Source organism: Hydra vulgaris, chromosome 11, assembly GCF_038396675.1.
Source record: "Hydra vulgaris chromosome 11, alternate assembly HydraT2T_AEP".
Classification (NCBI taxonomy): domain Eukaryota; kingdom Metazoa; phylum Cnidaria; class Hydrozoa; order Anthoathecata; family Hydridae; genus Hydra; species Hydra vulgaris.
In genome coordinates, this window is record NC_088930.1 from 36,026,501 (window position 1) to 36,032,500 (window position 6,000).

The 6,000-nt window shown below is 29.3% G+C and overlaps 1 protein-coding gene across 1 annotated transcript in view; it reads right to left on the reverse strand.

The window, feature by feature from the left end:
- The window catches only part of LOC105846263 (phosphatidylinositol phosphatase PTPRQ), a 173,623-nt gene that overhangs the window by 100,924 nt on the left and 66,699 nt on the right, over positions 1-6,000 (reverse strand). The gene's annotated exons all lie outside the window — the stretch shown is intronic.

Here is a 6,000-nt window from a genome sequence, read left to right on the forward strand (position 1 = left end):
TTGCTGAATTTTAAAACGAATTATTATATTTTAAATATAAAGATATAAAATACGTTTTTGTAAATCCGGCAAAAATACTACCAATTCTTATTATCGTTTATTAATTCAGTTTTAATCTAGCAATTTATTATTAATCGTTCAAGAATAAATTGAATCAATTCTAATCTAGAAATTATATATTAATTTCTAAATTTATTATAAATTATATATTAATTTCTAAATTTATAAAATTTAATATTAGAGGTTTAAAAGCACAACATTAAAAAAATAACAATAAACACTAAATATTGTTTACGAATTTATCAAATTATTATCTTTTATTTGCAATGCTTCAATTGCTTGTGATGTTTTAAAACAATATTATTGAATAATTTTTGATAAAATTGGAATGTGATTGGTTAACTTCAAAGTATGATAATTATGCAGTGTTTAATAGAAAATTATATTACTACTAAGAATTTTCCTTGAGAAATAACATACTTTAACTTTGTTTTCCCTCCAGTTTTATTTGGAAGCATTGATGTTTCCAAATAAAAGAATGACAACAATCTCATTGAGTAGCAACACTTCCAAAAGAGTTTTCTAATTTTAAACAAGTTTGTTTTTAACAAAGCTGCAATTAACCACTAGGTACATTGGATTTAACTAGAATGTAAAGAAGAGAAAAAAATTAAGTCTTTTAAAAAATTAAAAAAAACATTGATACTAAAAAACTTGATAAAAAAAGTTTATTTGAGCATGAAGGAGCAGTTACAGCACAAGATGTTGAGTTTTGGTTGATAAAACAAGAGAAAACTTTAATGAATAGCAACCATAATAAAACTTGGTGAAAAGAAAAAGTGATGTGATCTTATGAAAAGAAAAGAGAACATCCTTATAAGAACCAGCTAAAAAGTTATCTGACTCGGTGAAACTACTACTAATATGACTGCAGTATTCTATTCAAGGTAGAATAAGAAGTTTACAGCAGTAAATAATAGAATCCGGAGGGAAAAAAAATGCAATCATTATAGTAGAGGAAACTTTAAGAGAAACTAATTTGTATTGGAATGGATATTTGATTTTTATGTGTGTTCTGTAGTAAAACATAACCCTAGAAGATATTAAGTGGAGGACTAAAAAAGAATGTTGCCATTAATCACAATAGGAATATCAATGTTATTGCAATAATGGTCATTAGGAAAAACTAAGTTTTGTTTATTTTCGCAATAGAATTTAATATAAAAACAAAATTTAAGAGATAATATAGATGAATTAAAAATTAGTTGTTCAGACCTTTAAACATTTTAATAACTATGAAAAAATAATTAAAGTATTAACAGAAGAACAGAAAAAAACAGAAGAACTTTAAAAAAAAGATTAATTTGTTGTTAACACAAGCTATACACAAAGCAAAAAATAAATTTATGTAATGAAAAAATGAATTTATGCAATGAAAATTTTAATCATAACTGTTATTTTTTAAGCAAGTAGTATAAATAAACACACTTTTTACATGGGTAGGCATTATTTCTATGCATTTATAACTAATTTTATTTTAGCTGTACGCAGGCCCACTGAGAGGGGGGTACAGGCGGTGCACTGCTCCAGGGCCCATAGAACAATTGGGGCCCATTAACCTAAGCTTTTTTTTAAAATAGTTACAATAATTATTACAAAAATTTATTAGTGACATACTTAAAAAACACATATTTTGCACATTTAGAAAAAGATATTCATACACTTAAAAGATCGGCATATTTTGGTCCCACTGAAAGTTTCTAAAGAGAATTTAACTAGAGCTTGACAGCTAGAAACTAACTAGTCGCTGTCTGCAGTAATCTAGCTCGAATCTAAGTTGAAATATCTCCGTACTTTCCTCTATTTATTCTCGTTATTTTCCCATTATTAATTGTAACTTATAATTTCTATTTAGAATTTAGCATTCTATTCTATTCTATTTAGTATTTAGAATTTTAGTTAGATTCTCTTTAGAATTTTTCAGTCGGGTCTTTTTCAAGTTTTCTTTCATGCAGACTTAATTGAAAGTACATTCCTATTGTTCCTATAAGTTCAATACGCAGCTGATAAATTGTAGTCTTTTCTCCTTTTCAATTTAAAAGTACATTCAAGGTTTTGCTAATAATTATTTTCTTCCAATATTGTGTTGTGTTACTGCTTTTTGATATTGCTATCGGTAACAATTTTTATTTATAATAATTAATCAAAACCTTGATTAAATTAGGTAATAATTATAATTGACTTATTTTACTGTTAATAAATAACCTGTAAAGCAATATTATAAAGTTTTATAATTAATTGCATATTTTTGGAATACTCTATACTTCTTTATATTTTGTATTTAATAGCATAACATTTTTACAATTTTAATTTTAGAAATTATTATAAACGATGCTGCTCTTCACAAGTCAGGATGTCAAAAAAGGAAAGAAAGACAAAAACATATTATGAATAAAAAAAAGGGTATGCGGACACTTTTCAACGTTGGAGTCACTGCATCAAATCTCAATGATAATGAACAAGAGGACACTGTTTCGGGGATCCTCCCAGCGAATTGGAGATGTAGATAATGGCAACTTTTTGGGTCTTATGGAGTTACTTTCACATTGGGACCCTATACTTAAAAAGCATGTATTATCAGTGGAAGAATCTCAGCGAAAAGACTTCAAGTTCATTATCTATCAGCTGATACTCAAAATGAATTCATTGCAGAATGCTCAGAATTGGTGCGACAGCATATTTTACAAGAAAGAAGATCTGCTAAGTATTTCGCAATAATGGTCGATGCAACACTAGATTCGTCACATACAGAGCAAACAACATTCATATTACGATATATAATATTAAAAGATTTACAATATGAAATTGTTGAACGATTTCTACCATATGTAGATTGCAACAATAAAACTGGGGATGAAATATCTCAAATGGTAGTGGAAACATTTCAACATAACTCCATTCCTCTCCCAGATTGCAGGGCACAAGCATATGACAATGGATCAAATATGGTTGGAATATACAATGGTGTGCAAGCCAAAATACTTCAGTTATGTCCATTAGCACTATTTTCCCCTTGTGGATGTCACACACTTAATCTTGTGGGAAATGATCCGGCAGAATGTATTACTGAAACTGTAACATTTTTTGGAACGATTCAAACAGTATATAATTTGTTCAGCTCAAGTCCAAAACGATGGGAGATATTATCAAAACACATCAATTGCTCACTAAAAGGAATGTCACATACAAGGTGGTCAGATTGTGTTAAAAGTGTCAAACCTTTTGCAGCACAACTTTCTGGGATTAAATTGTCATTGGAAGAGCTTTTAGAATTAAATTTGACTTCTAAAATTAGAGCTGAAGTAGAAGGTGCCTTTTATTATATTAATTCATTTTCCTGCATAATAATGTCATCAATATGGTACAAAACTCTTGTTTCGATTGATTTTTGCAACAAAGTTATTCAAGCAAGAAATGCAACTTTAGATGTGGAAGTGGACAACATAAACCACTTACTGAGACAACTTCTTGAGCTTCGGAATAAATGGAAAGATATCTGGTCAGAATCAAAGAATATTGCAATAAATTTGGATATAGAAGTCAAACTATCAAGAGGACGTGGTGGTGCAAATCGCAAGAGCCAGAGTTATTGGCGAGCCAGAGGATCAAGGGTTCACAGATTTAAATGAAGATGAGACTATGGAGGAATCATGCTTTAGAAGATTTGTTTTCTATGTGGTATTAGATAGTATTATTGGTGGCCTTACTTTAAGATTCAAAGCAGCACAGAGCATTTCAGATAAGTTTAGCTTCATGTGGAATTATCTCAATATTGATTTGGATATATTGGAAACGAAAGCAAAGTTATTAAGTGAAGAGTATTCAGCAGATGTTAGCGAAGATATTGTAATGGAATAAAAACATTTAAAATCTAAACATTATGCAAATTTTGGATCGAATCAATTAAGCCCCTTTGAACTCCTAAATTCGATTAGTCGAACTAATTTACATGGCCTATTTCCAAATATTTGTGTATGCTTGAGAACATTCTTAACAATTCCTGCTACAGTTGCATCCGCCAAACGCTCATTCAGCAAACGAAAACTGATTAAAAACTTTTTAAGAACTACAAGGACGGTTAGTAGATTTGGCAATGTTGAGTCTCGAATCTTCAATATCTAGGTCAATTGATTTTGACAAAGTTATTCGAAATTTCGCTTCAAAAAAGCAAGAAAAGCACCTTTGTTTTGTAAATAAACTATTCTTGGAATAAACTATTTGTTAAAATTCTGTTTTTATTAGTACTTGTATATTTGTTGAGATTGATTATTGTATTATTGAACATGGTTGAAACGTAACAAATAGTCTGATATTTTATTTCAGAAATATCCTTTAACCCAATAATGAAAGAAAAGCTAATTACATAAAAAAACAAAACAATAATTAAAAACGGGTAATAATTATTCTTTAAATAATATTCTTTAGTAAATGAAATAATTGTAGCTAGAAATAAAACTGTAATGCAAGATTGCATCCTCATTGTGAACAATTGCCGATTTCAATAACCAATGTGAAATTAAACCACAATTGTTTCAGCAAAAGCATACAGTAATAGTTTAAAATATTAGAATTATGGGGAAGGGGCCCAAAAATATCTCTTCCACCGTTTAAAATTATGGCTCTCGGCGGGTCTGGTTGTACGTGCGTACAACAAATGTTTTCTTAGTTATACTCGCGTATTTAAACATAAGTTATTATTAATTAGGGGAAAGGCGCCTATGATGGCATAGCGCCTATGATGGCATACCGGTCATATTTCCATTAAAATTGGTTTTGGTAAAAAAATGATTAGACCTACATGACTATATTGACTTTACATTAGTTTTAGTGAAAAAACGTCCCTTTTGCACAAATATTGTTTTTATAATCAACAAAAATCGATTTTGGGATGTGCTGTTGTAGTTTTATTTCCTTCATATATTTAAGATTGTAATTTTACTATTAACTGTGCAGAAATGAAATTTTCATGCATTTTCTATTCAAGTTTTGTGCATTTAGTGGAATAGTTACTTTAATTTTATCTTTTGAACAAAGCAGACACAGCTTGTTTTAATGAAAATGATGAATTTTACCCATGATGGCATACTGACGAGTTGGGGGTGTTGAAATATTGACGAGTTGGGAAAACCTTTTTTTTTATAAGAAAAACTTATTTTTAAGTAAAGTTAAAAGAAAGCGATGCTCCAAAATTTTTTTTTGGTCCAAAAAATACGTAAAACGCAATATATCCTATGCGCATGCGCAAAATTTTACAATGCTGGTGTGTAGCATGAAATGGTAAATTAGGATGGTTTCAAGTAATTTTTTGGCATTTCTGAGGGAAGACTCTAAGGTTAAATGAAATCATTAAGTTACCCTCGATCCTTACTAACCCCATCCTCCCCTATACCATCATAGGAGCAGTGGTTGCCTATGATGGCATACTTGTGCTTTTTTTTACAATAAGAATAACTTATAAAAAAATAAAACTGATGAAAACTCCCAGGGTAATTATTATTCTAGGTGTAACAAGGAATGTATCCATATCAAAACTTTTATTATTGGTCTTCAGGATACTGAATAATGAAGCTTCAAAGTTAAGTATGCCATCATAGGCGCCTTTTCCCTATTTTAATGATTTCACTTTACATTTTTTTTTAATTTAACCTAAAAATTTTCTTATACAAGTTAAATAAGCTTATAAACCCAATTTAAATAAATAATAAAATACTTTTCTTTTCAAGTTAAAAATTTTTAAAAGAATGCCTGCCCAAATCTAAACCCTCAGTAGATGTATGTACACTCCACTGTGTCTATCCCTATTTAAGTCAGTCGATGCATATCCACGATACTGCACATATGGCTATTTAAGTCTGTCAATGTCTGTCAATTTATAAAAACTCCACCGTGCCTATCAAAAATAATAAACTATAAATAAACAACAATAGTTGTTAAAAAACA